This window comes from Rutidosis leptorrhynchoides, chromosome 9, assembly GCF_046630445.1.
Source record: "Rutidosis leptorrhynchoides isolate AG116_Rl617_1_P2 chromosome 9, CSIRO_AGI_Rlap_v1, whole genome shotgun sequence".
Taxonomy (NCBI): Eukaryota; Viridiplantae; Streptophyta; class Magnoliopsida; order Asterales; family Asteraceae; genus Rutidosis; species Rutidosis leptorrhynchoides.
In genome coordinates this window covers 307073913-307089194 of record NC_092341.1, presented here as the reverse complement: position 1 = coordinate 307089194, position 15282 = coordinate 307073913, and positions in this window count along the sequence as shown.

The following is a 15282-nucleotide window of genomic DNA, read 5'->3' as shown; positions in this document are numbered from 1 at the left end:
GTCAATTTACGAACCTATAACAATATTGTAACATCCCATATTTTTTAGTTTACTTTCCGTTTAATTATTTTAAAGTCCGTTATTTAATTATAACATCTTCTGTTAATACGCGTTCTTAAAATATCTCGTTTAGGTATTTCACGCACCCGAATTAAACTTGAGGGACTAATGTTGTCAATTGGGCAAAGAATTGACTGGGTCAACTAGTCAAAGTGCATCTCCTTCACTCATCCATTCACCATCCACTTTCCCACTTCTTTCATCTTTTCTCTCAAAACTCCAAATCAAAGATTCATCATCCATTTTCAATCTAGCAATCAAAGATCAAAACAAATTACATATTTGGAATCCTTGCATCTTCCTCTTCGAATCCATACCGATTACATCTCATTTGAGTAACTTTCTAAAAACACTAGATTTTGTGTTCTTGATGATTTTGACTTATAAAAGTGTTAATTAGTGTCTATGGCTCAAGTCTAACATGAATATGTGATATATATGCTCGATCTTGTTATTTTAAGTAACTAGCATGAACTTGAGATTTGGTGTGTTTGATTTTGTGATTTGGTTGCTTAAATGTTGTTAGATATTAAAAGTGCATGTATTAAATGTGTTACTAGTATCACTAGCTTCAATTTGATGTGTAGGTTGACTTGGAAAGACTCCATAAACTTCATTGCTAAATTTGTGATTTTGAGTTAGGGTTTGATAGAAGTAAAATGGATTTTTGATGAAATGTCCCGTTCTTATTGATTAAAAACGTTCCATATTAATTGATTTCGTTGCGAGGTTTTGACCTCTATATGAGACGTTTTTCAAAGACTGCATTCATTTTTAAAACAAACCATAATCTTTATTTCATAAATAAAGGTTTAAAAAGCTTTACGTAGATTATCAAATAATGATAATCTAAAATATCCTGTTTACACACGACCATTACATAATGGTTTACAATACAAATATGTTACATCGAAATCAGTTTCTTGAATGCAGTTTTTACACAATATCATACAAACATGGACTCCAAATCTCGTCCTTATTTTAGTATGCAACAGCGGAAGCTCTTAGTATTCACCTGAGAATAAACATGCTTTAAACCTCAACAAAAATGTTGGTGAGTTATAGGTTTAACCTATATATATCAAATTATAATAATAGACCAAAAGATTTCATATTTCAATACACATCCCATACATAGAGATAAAAATCATTCATATGGTGAACACCTGGTAACCGACATTAACAAGATGCATATATAAGAATATCCCCATCATTCCGGGACACCCTTCGGATATGATATAAATTTCGAAGTACTAAAGCATCCGGTACTTTGGATGGGGTTTGTTAGGCCCAATAGATCTATCTTTAGGATTCGCGTCAATTAGGGTGTCTGTTCCCTAATTCTTAGATTACCAGACTTAATAAAAAAGGGGCATATTCGATTTCGATAATTCAACCATAGAATGTAGTTTCACGTACTTGTGTCTATTTTGTAAATCATTTATAAAACCTGCATGTATTCTCATCCCAAAAATATTAGATTTTAAAAGTGGGACTATAACTCACTTTCACAGATTTTTACTTCGTCGAGAAGTAAGACTTGGCCACTGTTGATTCACGAACCTATAACAATATATACATGTATATTAAAGTATGTTCAAAATATATTTACAACACTTTTAATATATTTTGATGTTTTAAGTTTATTAAGTCAGCTGTCCTCGTTAGTAACCTACAACTAGTTGTCCACAGTTAGATGTACAGAAATAAATCAATAAATATTATCTTGAATCAATCCACGACCCAGTGTATACGTATCTCAGTATTGATCACAACTCAAACTATATATATTTTGGAATCAACCTCAACCCTGTATAGCTAACTCCAACATTCACATATAGAGTGTCTATGGTTGTTCCGAAATATATATAGATGTGTCGACATGATAGGTCGAAACATTGTATACGTGTCTATGGTATCTCAAGTTATGGTTGGAATAGATTTGTTACCAATTTTTACGTAGCTAAAATGAGAAAAATTATCCAATCTTGTTTTACCCATAACTTCTTCATTTTAAATCCGTTTTGAGTGAATCAAATTGCTATGGTTTCATATTGAACTCTATTTTATGAATCTAAACAGAAAAGTATAGGTTTATAGTCGGAAAAATAAGTTACAAGTCGTTTTTGTAAAGGTAGTCATTTCAGTCGAAAGAACGACGTCTAGATGACCATTTTAGAAAACATACTTCCACTTTGAGTTTAACCATAATTTTTGGATATAGTTTCATGTTCATAATAAAAATCATTTTCTCATAATAACAACTTTTAAATCAAAGTTTATCATAGTTTTTAATTAACTAACCCAAAACAGCCCGCGGTGTTACTACGACGGTGTAAATCCGGTTTTACGGTTTTTTTCGTGTCTCCAGGTTTTAAATCATTAAGTTAGCATATCATATAGATATAGAACATGTGTTTAGTTGATTTTAAAAGTCAAGTTAGAAGGATTAACTTTTATTTGCGAACAAGTTTAGAATTAACTAAACTATGTTCTAGTGATTACAAGTTTAAACCTTCGAATAAGATAGCTTTATATGTATGAATTGAATGACGTTAAGAACATCATTACTACCTTAAGTTCCTTGGATAAACCTACTGGAAAAGAGAAAAGTGGATCTAGCTTCAATGGATCCTTGGATGGCTCGAAGTTCTTGAAGCAGAATCATGACACGAAAACAAGTTCAAGTAAGATCATCACTTGAAATAAGATTATTATAGTTATAGAAATTGAACCAAAGTTTGAATATGATTATTACCTTGTATTAGAATGATAACCTACTGTAAGAAACAAAGATTTCTTGAGTTTGGATGATCACTGATAATGCTAAAAACGAACATATATTTCATAGCATTATTCCTCAAGAAAGACAAGCTTTTAGTTGCAATTGTTCTATTTACAAGTGATATTCGTTTAAATAATAAAAGGTGAAGACAAAAGACAGATTCGACGAATTGAAGACGCAAACGACCAAAAAGCTCAAAAGAACAAAAGACAATCAAAAAGGTTCCAATTATTGATAAGAAACGTCTCAAAATCACAAGAGTACAAGATTCAAAACGCAAAGTACAAGATATTAAATTGTACGCGAGGACGTTCAAAAATCCGGAACCGGGACCAGAGTCAATTCTTAACGCTCGACGCAACGGACTAAAAATTACAAGTTAACTATATATATAAATATAATATAATATATAATTAATTATATTAATTATATATATATTATATATATATATATTTAAAACCGTCGGCAGCAGGAAACTCCAAGGGTGTAAACTGTAAATACCTCTCCGCGACTCGCGGAGTTTTAAGGGTATTTGGCCGCGAGTCGCGGAGCCCCAAATATCAAGTCTGGCTATAAATCAACCCGAATTCTGATCAAAATCATCATCATATTTTTCTTCTCATTCATACGAAGTAAATATATTTATATTTATAATTTATATTTTAATTTTAATTATAATTCTAATAATAAGGGTATGTTAGCGAATGTTGTAAGGGTGTAAGTCGAAATTCTGTCCGTGTAACGCTACGCTATTTTTAATCATTGTAAGTTATGTTCAACCTTTTTATATTAATGTCTCGTAGCTAAGTTATTATTATGCTTATTTAAAACGAAGTAATCATGATGTTGGGCTAATTATTAAAATTGGGTAATTGGGCTTTGTACCATAATTGGGGTTTGGACAAAAGAACGACACTTGTGGAAACTAGACTATGGGCTATTAATGGGCTTTATATTTGTTTAACTAAATGAAAGTTTGTTAATGTTAATATAAAGATTTACAATTGGGCGTCCCTATAAATTACCATATACACTTGATCGGACACGATGGGCGGGGTATTTATATGTACGAATAATCGTTCATTTAACCGGACACGGGAATGGATTAATAGCCACTAGAATAATTAAAACAGGGGTGAAATTACATTCAAGGGTAATTGGTGTAATTGTTAACAAAGTAGTAAAACCTTGGTTTACACGCAGTCGATAACCTGGTGTATTCATTAAACAAAGTATTAAAACCTTGTTACAATTCGAATCCCCAATTAGTTGGAATATTTATCTTCGGGTATAATAATAATTTGACAAGGACACTTGCAATTTATATTTATGACTGATGGACTGTTATGGACAAAAACCAGACGGACATATTGAATAATCCAGGACAAAGGACAATTAACCCATGGGCATAAAACTAAAATCAACACGTCAAACATCATGATTACGGAAGTTTAAATAAGCATAATTCTTTTATTTCATATTTAATTTCCTTTATTTTATATTTAATTGCACTTCTAATTATCGCACTTTTATTTATTTTATTTTATCGCACTTTTAATTATCGTACTTTTTAATTATCGCAATTTAATTTTATCGCATTTTTATTATTCGCAATTTCATTATCGTTATTTACTTTACGCTTTAATTTAAAGTCTTGTATTTATTTAATATTTTACATTAGGTTTTAACTGCGACTAAAGTTTTAAAATCGACAAACCGGTCATTAAACGGTAAAAACCCCCCTTTATAATAATAATATTACCTATATATATATTTGTATTTTTATAAAAGTAAACTAATATAGCGTTGAGCTTTGTTTAAAGATTTCCCTGTGGAACGAACCGGACTTACTAAAAACTACACTACTGTACGATTAGGTACACTGCCTATAAGTGTTGTAGCAAGGTTTAAGTATATCCATTCTATAAATAAATAAATATCTTGTGTAAAATTGTATCGTATTTAATAGTATTTTCCTGCTAAAAATTAATAGTATTTTATACCCCTCTGCTTTAACATCAAGTATTTTTGGCGCCGCTGCCGGGGACTATCTTAAAAGCCGGAAGCGCAACGCTAATATATAAAAGAAAAAAAAAAAGATTTTTTTTATCTACTTTTATTAAAAGTCATTTTTGTAAAATTACGTTTTAAAAATTCGAAAAATATAAAAAGAAAAACAAAAATATTAGTATTTTTAGGATTTTGTTAAATATTTAAGTTTTATAAGTTTCTTTATTTTTATTTTAGTTTATAAAAATATAAGTTTTAATTTTAATATCTTTTAATTATTTAAAAAACAGAAAACAAAATAAAAAAAAAAAAAATAAAGAAAAACGCGTAAAAACAAAAGCTGTCAACTGAATTCCTGAACCCCGCGACTCGCGGGTTTTTCTTCTTTATTCGCCGCGACTCGCGGAGGCCCTCTGACACACGGACAAAAACCCTAATTTCGCATTGATTACGGGTTATAATTTATTATTATTATTATTTAACTTAATTATTATTATTATTATTATTAATTTTAGTTTTATTTTTACTTTTTACTTTATATTTATGTATTTTGTTTAATTAGTTTTATTAAAATTGTAAAATTAGTAGTTTTAATTAAATAAATAATATAAAAATAATATTTTTATAAAAATTGTACTTTTTACAACTTTTTGTATATTTTTATATTTTGTACCTTTTTAATCATTGTAGCGCAATATTTATATTTTTAGCTCATAATTAATTTTAAACTTAGTTTTTGCTATAGTTATTTTTACTCCTATATTTTTAGGCTTTGCCGTAGAATTCCTTAAGTGCTTTTTCTTTAGACTAAGACTTAGGTGCTTTAGAATTTTGCGACGCCTTTTTAAGTTTTAGTTTCTTTTTAAGTTATTTCCATTTGGGACTTAGTTTTTCCTGTAAGCTTTAATATTTTTAGACCTTTTACTATGTATCAATTATCATTCCAATTAGTAATTTCAATTTGCGATTATAATTTTAAGTTAGTTGTAGTAATAAGGTTAAATTAATTAAGTATTCTTAAGTTTTTATAAGTTTCTTTTATTTTTCCGTCACCTTTTATTTTTCAACCATTTTTTTTCTTTTTCGACCTTTTGCGACGAACTCTCTTTTTCTCTCTTATTTCTCGCTATTCTAGTTTTTAGGACTTAGATTTTTATTCTACTTCTTATCTAAATTTCTTAAAATTACGAAAATTTATTTTAAGTGGTTAAATTGATAGACATCAAAATTTTCTGGTTCGTAGTAATAGTTGGATTTGTACGTGGACCGGGTTATTGGAGCCAAACAGTCCTCAATTATATTGAGACCAAACGAATCCTGCCCCTCTGCTGCATCTTTTGGCTATTCGAAACGTGGGCAAAATCAGAAAAGTCTATTGATTGGATAACTTATTATAATTTTTCTTTCCTTTTTAAAACTAATAGGATATTCTGTGAATGCACCGAGCAAGACGTTCATCACCTTTTGTACGTTCACCACCTGTAACTCGATCAAGACATCGTTTAACAAATATAACCGCCGTTGATTTTTCTTTAGAATCGTCATCCAGTCGACCAAGTACTTCAGTTCAAATTTCCGATAATCCATTTTTTGAAACAAACCTCACAATTGAGAATCCGGAAAATATTCAGGAACGGTTCGTAGATCCTGAACCATTAAACTTTCCTCCGGAACCACCAATCATTCAAACAGAGATTGTTGAGGAACGAACTATTAAATCAGAACCATCTAGTGATACCGATTCAACAAATTCAATTATGGAGAATCTGGAACCTTTAAGTATGGAAGACCGAATGAGAGCTAAACGCACTGGCCAAGGTCACGCAATTACTCATCCAGACATTAATGCGCCAGATTATGAAATCAAAGGACAAATTTTACACATGGTGACTAATCAATGCCAATTTAGTGGTGCGCCGAAGGAAGATCCAAATGAACATCTACGTACCTTTAATAGGATCTGCACACTATTTAAAATACGAGAAGTGGAGGATGAACAGATATATCTCATGTTATTTCCCTGGACTTTAAAGGGAGAAGCCAAAGATTGGTTGGAATCGTTACCTGAAGGGGCGATCGATACATGGGATGTTTTAATTGACAAATTTCTTAAACAATTCTTTCCTGCATCTAAAGCCGTAAGACTTCAAGCAGAAATTGTTACGTTCACACAGAAGCCAAATGAAACTCTATATGAGGCGTGGACAAGATATGGAAAGTTATTAAGAGGATGTCCGCAACATGGTTTAGACACTTGTCAAATAGTACAAATATTCTACCAAGGATGCGACATCACTACAAGAAAAGACATAGATATAGCAGCTGGTGGCTCTATTATGAAGAAAACCGAAACTGATGCTTACAAAATTATTGATAATACTGCTTCCCACTCACATGAGTGGCACCAAGAAAAAGATATCATTAGATCATCTAAAGCAGCTAGAGCCGATTCTAGCCATGACTTAGATTCCATTTCCGCAAAGATAGATGCTGTGGAGAGACGAATGGAAAAGATGACTAAGGATATTCACTCAATACGAATTAGTTGTGAGCAGTGTGGAGGACCACATTTGACAAAAGATTGTCTCAGTATTGAATTAACAATGGAACAAAGAGAGAATATTTCATACATAAACCAAAGGCCTGGAAATAATTATCAGAATAATTATCAACCGCCAAGACCGATTTACAATCAAAACCAGAATTATAACCGAAATATTCCATACAATAACCAACAAGGTCCTAGCAATCAACAAGTATCCAATAATACTTATAATCAGCAAAGACCGAATTTTCAAAACAAACCACCACAACAAACCGATGATAAAAAGCCAAATTTAGAAGATATGATGACGAAGCTAGTTGAAACTCAAACGCAGTTTTTCACATCTCAAAAACAAACCAATGAACAAAATGCTCAAGCATTTAGAAATCAACAAGCTTCTATTCAAAATCTGGAACAAGAAGTGAGTAACCTAGCAAGGTTAATAGGTGAAAGAAAACCGGGAAGTTTACCGAGCGATACAAATGCTAACCCCCGGAATGAAACAGCTAAAGCTATTACCACAAGAAGTGGTACAACACTTAAACCACCTGAAATACCTGTAACTTCTGATGAAACTATTCCTACTCCACAAGAACCACAACCTGATCAAGATAAGGAAAAAGAACCGGTAGTTGAAAAGGTTAATGAAGATAACACAGTTAAGGATAAACCTTATGTTAAACCATACCAACCACCACTTCCTTACCCGAGTAAAATGAAGAAAGAAAAACTTGAAGCCGAGCAATCCAAATTCTTGGATATGTTTAAACAGATAAATGTAAATCTTCCTTTCATTGATGTGATTTCAGGAATGCCAAGATATGCTAAATTCTTGAAAGATCTAATCACGAATAGAAAGAAAATGGAAGAACTCTCGGCTGTTACTATGAATGCTAATTGTTCAGCAGTGCTGTTGAATAAGATACCAGAAAAACTATCTGATCCAGGAAGTTTCACAATTCCATGTTTTCTAGGTAGTCTTAGTTTAATAGAAGCATTGGCTGACTTAGGTGCTAGTATAAATCTAATGCCGTATTCACTATACGCTAAACTAGACCTTGGAGAATTGAAACCAACAAGAATAAGCATACAACTAGCCGATAGATCAATAAAATATCCTAGAGGGATAATGGAGAACATGCTAGTTAAAGTTGGTACTTTAGTATTTCCAGTAGATTTTGTTGTTTTGGACATGGAAGAAGATTCTCAAGTTCCTCTCATATTAGGAAGACCATTCTTAAACACGGCTAAAGCAATGATAGACGTGTTCGGTAAGAAACTGACCCTAAGTATAGAGGATGAGAGTGTTACCTTTTCAGTTGATAGAGCAATGCAACAACCACAATCTGCAGATGATACATGTTATTATATTCAAACTATAGATGCACATGCAGAATTATTAGAAGAATTTCCAGAATTACAAGGAACGGGAGAATGTTCTTTAGGAGAAGAAAATGAACCAATTGATGAAGCTGAAATGTTAGCTACACTAATAGCTAATGGATATGAACCAACAACAAAAGAATTCAAAGAAGAAGACAGATATCGATATAAATCATCGATAGAAGAACCTCCAAAATTAGAGTTAAAGCCACTTCCAAACCATTTGGAATACGCTTATTTACATGGTGAATCTGAATTACCTGTAATAATATCGTCTTCTCTTACTAAAAATGAGAAATCACAACTCATTTCTGTGTTGAAAGCTCATAAACCAGCCATTGCATGGAAGATTCATGATATTAAAGGAATAAGTCCTTCGTATTGCACACATAAAATCCTTATGGAAGAAGGTCATAAAACGTATGTGCAACGCCAACGAAGACTAAATCCTAATATGCAAGATGTAGTTAAGAAAGAGATTATTAAACTGCTAGATGCAGGTTTAATTTATCCAATCTCTGATAGTCCATGGGTAAGCCCAGTTCAATGCGTGCCGAAGAAGGGTGGCATGACTGTCATTACAAATGAGAAAAATGAGCTTATTCCTACTAGGACTGTAACAGGATGGCGTGTATGTATTGATTATAGAAAATTAAATGACGCCACCAGAAAAGATCACTTTCCCTTACCTTTCATAGATCAAATGTTGGAAAGATTAGCCGGAAATAGTTACTATTGTTTTCTAGATGGATTTTCCGGATATTTTCAAATTCCAATAGCACCCGAAGACCAAGAGAAAACCACATTCACGTGCCCTTATGGTACTTTTGCTTACAAAAGAATGCCATTTGGACTTTGTAACGCCCCTGCAACCTTTCAAAGGTGTATGATGGCGATTTTTCATGACATGATAGAAGAATGCATGGAAGTATTCATGGATGACTTTTCAGTCTTCGGTGATACATTTAAATCATGTCTAGTTAATCTAGAACGAATGCTAATTAGATGCGAAAAATCAAATCTAGTACTTAATTGGGAGAAATGCCATTTCATGGTTAAAGAAGGCATCGTTCTTGGACATAAAATTTCAAAAGAAGGAATTGAAGTGGATAAAGCTAAAGTAGATGTAATTGCTAAACTTCCACATCCCTCCAATGTTAGAGGAGTTAGGAGTTTTCTAGGGCATGCCGGTTTTTACCGACGTTTTATAAAAGATTTTTCTAAAATTGCCACTCCTATGAATAAACTCCTAGAAAAGGATGCGCCATTCATCTTTTCAGATGAATGTATCAAATCTTTTAATATTCTTAAAGAAAAACTCACTAATGCACCGATCATGATAACACCAAATTGGAATCTACCATTTGAACTAATGTGCGATGCAAGTGATTTTGCAATGGGAGCCGTTTTAGGACAAAGGATTGAAAAACGATTTCAACCTATATATTATGCTAGTAAGACATTACAAGGAGCACAAACGAACTATACAACTACTGAAAAAGAACTCCTTGCTATTGTCTTTGCTTTTGACAAATTTCGATCATATCTAGTTCTAGCAAAAACGGTGGTCTATACCGACCATTCTGCTCTTAGATACCTATTTTCAAAACAAGATGCTAAACCAAGATTAATCCGTTGGATTTTACTCTTACAAGAGTTTGATATTGAAATCCGAGATAAAAGAGGAGCAGAAAATCTCGCCGCTGATCATCTTTCTCGTCTTGAAAATCCCGAATTAGAAGTTCTGAATGAATCAGCCATACAAGACAACTTTCCTGATGAATATCTATTGAAGATAGATTATAAAGAAATCCCATGGTTTGCAGACTATGCAAACTACTTAGTTTGTGGATTCCTTGAAAAAGGATTATCGTACCAAAGACGAAAGAAATTCTTCAGTGATATAAAACACTATTTCTGGGAAGATCCACATCTGTTTAAAAGTTGTCCCGATGGAATAATACGCCGATGTGTATTTGGAGATGAAGCTAGTAAAATTTTAAACCATTGTCACACAGGACCAACAGGAGGGCATTATGGGCCTCAACTAACAGCAAGAAAAGTTTATGAAGCTGGATTCTATTGGCCTACAATTTACAAAGACGCACACCTTCTTTGCAAATCCTGTGATGCATGTCAAAGGGCCGGAAGAATAAGTTAACGTGATGAAATGCCACAAAATGTCATCCAAGTATGTGAAGTATTTGACATTTGGGGTATTGACTTTATGGGTCCATTTCCAAAATCTCATAATAATCTATATATACTCGTAGCCATTGATTATGTATCTAAATGGGCGGAAGCACAAGCTCTCCCAACTAATGATGCACGAGTTGTAGTCAACTTTTTGAAACGTCTTTTTGCAAGGTTTGGAACACCAAAAGCTTTAATAAGTGATCGGGGTACTCATTTCTGTAATAATCAACTTGAGAAAGTTCTTAAAAGATATGGAGTAACTCATAAAATCTCCACCGCATATCATCCACAAACAAGTGGACAAGTTGAAAATACAAACCGAGCTTTAAAACGTATTCTAGAGAAAACCGTAGGATCAAATCCGAAGGAATGGTCCATTAAATTGGAGGATGCACTCTGGGCTTTTAGAACAGCCTACAAAACTCCAATTGGAACCACACCTTTTAGACTTGTTTATGGAAAAGCATGTCATCTTCCAGTAGAAATTGAACACAAAGCATTTTGGGCTTTGAAGACATGTAATCTTGATTTACATGAAGCCGGACGTCTACGATTAAGTCAACTAAACGAATTAGAAGAATTAAGACACGAAGCATACGAAAATTCGTTAATCTATAAAGAAAGAACGAAGAAATGGCATGATAAAAGAATCAGAAGTTCAAAAGAATTCAAAGAAGGAGACAGAGTTCTTCTTTTCAATTCACGATTCAAGCTATTTCCTGGAAAATTGAAATCAAGATGGTCTGGACCATTCATAGTAAAAAGAGTTTTCCCATACGGAACGATAGAATTGATAAATTCAAATGGGATTGAATTTAAAGTTAATGGTCACAGAGTTAAACATTACATACATGGTCCGATGGAAGTCGACAACGAAGTTAATCACAATTTCGATACCACAGCTAACTAAGTGTGGGGAGAATCAAGTCTTTAAAGGATAATATGTATTTCTGTTAGAGTTAGATTGTCTGTTTTCGTGTAGTTCTCGAAAATGGAACACGTATGGTCTTTCCCTAGCAGACCCTAAAGAACTAGTCTTCTCCCCCCATTCTGAATTTTTATTTTTTTTAGGTTTTTACAAAATGAAGACTGCCTGTGAACTAAACCATGGTCTAATGCTACACGCTTTGATCACTAAAAGAAATAATGACATACTACCGAGTGAAATAGTATCAGTAATCAGAGGTAGAATGGACGGAGTTAGAAAAGGATCCAGATGCGAAGATAATAAGTTACAATTTGGTAAAGGAAAATCAAAATCCGCAGCAAAAAGAAGAGCACGACACCTAGAAAAATGTCATAAATGCGGAAAATGGTCACATGGAGGTAAATGTTCAAATAATCAAACCTATTCAAATACCGAATTTGTTACTTTATGCAGAGACGGACCGTTCATATGTTTAGAAAAAAAGACAATGAATGCTCGAGGTTACGCCTATGCAGCCATGGAAGACCAATTAAACCGACTATCTTATGAATATAATAGATCATATAACTAAGAAATCTATTTCACAGGTATGTCTGTATAGTTTTTATTTTTATTTTTATTTTTAACCTTTTGATAATAAACGCTAATTTGTTCGCTAAAAAGTATTAAATTGGTATTAAATAAAATTAGGTTTGGCGACCGAAATTATTGATATCCTTCAAAAATTTATTACATCACTGCGAAATTTAACGTTTATTCTTAAGGTATAAATATCTTTAATCAATCAAACCAAAATATTTCAAAAATTCGTCATGAGTTAAATTAGGTCTTGGAACCGAAATTACTTTACCGAAAAGAGGGGCGCATATTTTTGATAATATTTGATTGATAAAAGTGGGATAAAAAGACAAAAAGATTTTTAATTTTATTTTTACCATGTTTTTAAAATTAATATTTAAATCTTAAATTAATATTGTAAACTTTGTAAAAACAATATTTTTAAAATTGTAAATATTTGAAAAATTAATATAAGTTTGGTATGAATTTATGAATTTTTAAATTAAGTTTGGTGTGAATTTTTAATTTTTAAAATATGAAATTTTAATTTTATGCATTTTAAATTTTGAGTTTGGTGTGAATTTTTAATTTTAATTTTGAATTTTATATTTAAGTTGTGTGAATTTAAAAACAAAAATTTACTTTATCTCATTAAGTTAAGAATATGATTTTTAAAATTCGTCGTAAGTTGAAGACTAGGTCTTTGAACCGAAATTGCTTTACCCGAGGGAGGGACGAGAACTTTTATTATCATTATTTTTAATCTTATTGATTTAAAGTATGCCAAAAACATTAAAAAACCCAAAAATCTTAGCTTTTAAAACAATCGCTACAAAAAGACAAATTTTAAAATTTTGTCGAGGGACGGACTAGGACATCGATCCGAAACGACCTCGTCCTAAATAACAAGGGAAACAAAATTTTAAAATTAATTTCTTAATTGTTTTATAAGTTAAAGATTATATAAAAAAAAAAAAAAAAAAAAAAAAAGGGTAAACTCCGCGACTCGCGGAGTTTGCAGTGCAAACCTCCGCGACTCGCGGAGGGACCAAATTACAGAAAAAAAATAAAACAGCAGAAACGATCAGTCACTCCCACACACACAAAACACAGAAAAATACTGCGAAGAAGAGCTCGAAAAAACCCGAAAATCACCCCCAAAAATCTCAATTTTTAACCGTTAATCACCAAATTTTTTGCTAAAATCATGTTGAGAAGGATGATATCTAGGAACTACTCAAGAAAAACGGTAAATTTCTACACCTAAACACCATTTAATTCGAATTTTAGTGTTCTTGAGCTATTTTTCCCCAATTTGATTTTGATGCTTTTTAGTGTAATTAAGCTTAAATTGTTTATGTATTATGCTTGTATAACCTAGATTGATGTTGTTTAACATGATTAGAAGCCTTAAACTTCAAATTCTGAATAATCTAGGGTTTGTGTTCTTGAGCAATTTGGGGCTTTTTGATATAAACAGGTTATGGCCGATTTTTGTCATGAATTGTTGCTAAATTGAGTAGTGTAACATGTCTAGGTAGTTAAAAGATCCAAACTTTGAGCCTAAACATGATTTTGAGAATTAAAGTGGACTTTTTCAAGTCCAAAATTCATGAACTTGATTTTTGAAAGATAATGCCATTTGAGACTTGTTTATTTGCTAGTAATGATTATTTTGACATGTTATTTGAGTTGAATGCTTATGAACTTGGCGAAAATTTTCGTATATGCTTATTTGAAAAAGTGTAGATTTGATAAAAATGTGAAAATGAGCTTAAGTTTGATATAAATTGATAATGTCATTGTGATTATTTTGATTGATGATTTTGCTGACACTAATGCATATTTGGATGCACAAAATTTGTGTTTGATGTGTTTTGCAGAATGAAAGGGGTGAATCTTCATCCCAAGCCCGCCATGCTCCTGCTGAGAACTTGGAACAACAGGAGGTAGATAACTACTACAAGCAGGATGTACCTCATCCAGTCATGACCTTTTCAGATATGCACTTGGAACAGTTGCACCCGAACCTGCGATTTGACAGACTTTGGATAGATTATCCAAAATATCAACGGGGTTTGCATACTCTTCATTCCAAGGTTGTTGAGGTACCAAGGGTCATAGAATGGGGACCCTTGGAAGCGGTAGAATTGGCCGGGCCAATTAGGGAATTACTGGTACAGAGGTATGGTAATTCTTATTTTAATGACTGGATATGTTTATTCACCATACGCAGACCTGTATATAAAGTATGGTGTGAAGAGTTGTTATGTAGTATAGAGTTGAATGATCGGGTAGCTAGTTTAACCGATCGTTCTTTTATTAGATTTTTGTTAGGCGGTTCGATGCGCCACATGTCTTTACTGGACATGGCTTAGGCTTTACGTATATATACGCCTGAGGAGTTAGCGTCTGCCGATTGTAGAGGATTGATACTAAACGGTAGAAAGATAGATGAGAATTTTGATACACACGGTGTGTGGAGTCAAATGACAAGCCATCACCGTTTTAAAGGGGGAAACTACTCTTATTTGGATATAGATAGAGCCGAATTAAGAGTAATACATAGGTTTTTAGCTAATTCGATTACACAAAGGGGTAAAAACAAAGAAAAGGTAAATGAACAAGATTTGTTTTACCATATGTGTATTCGAGACCCACACAGCGCTGTAAGTATACCATATTGTGTGGGTTATTATTTATCAGCTATGGTTCGAGGGATGCGTCCACATAGCATAATAGGAGGTGGTATTTTTATTACTTTGATTGGTGAATATCTCGGTGTGGATATAAGTCGGGGGGGATTATTGGTAGAAG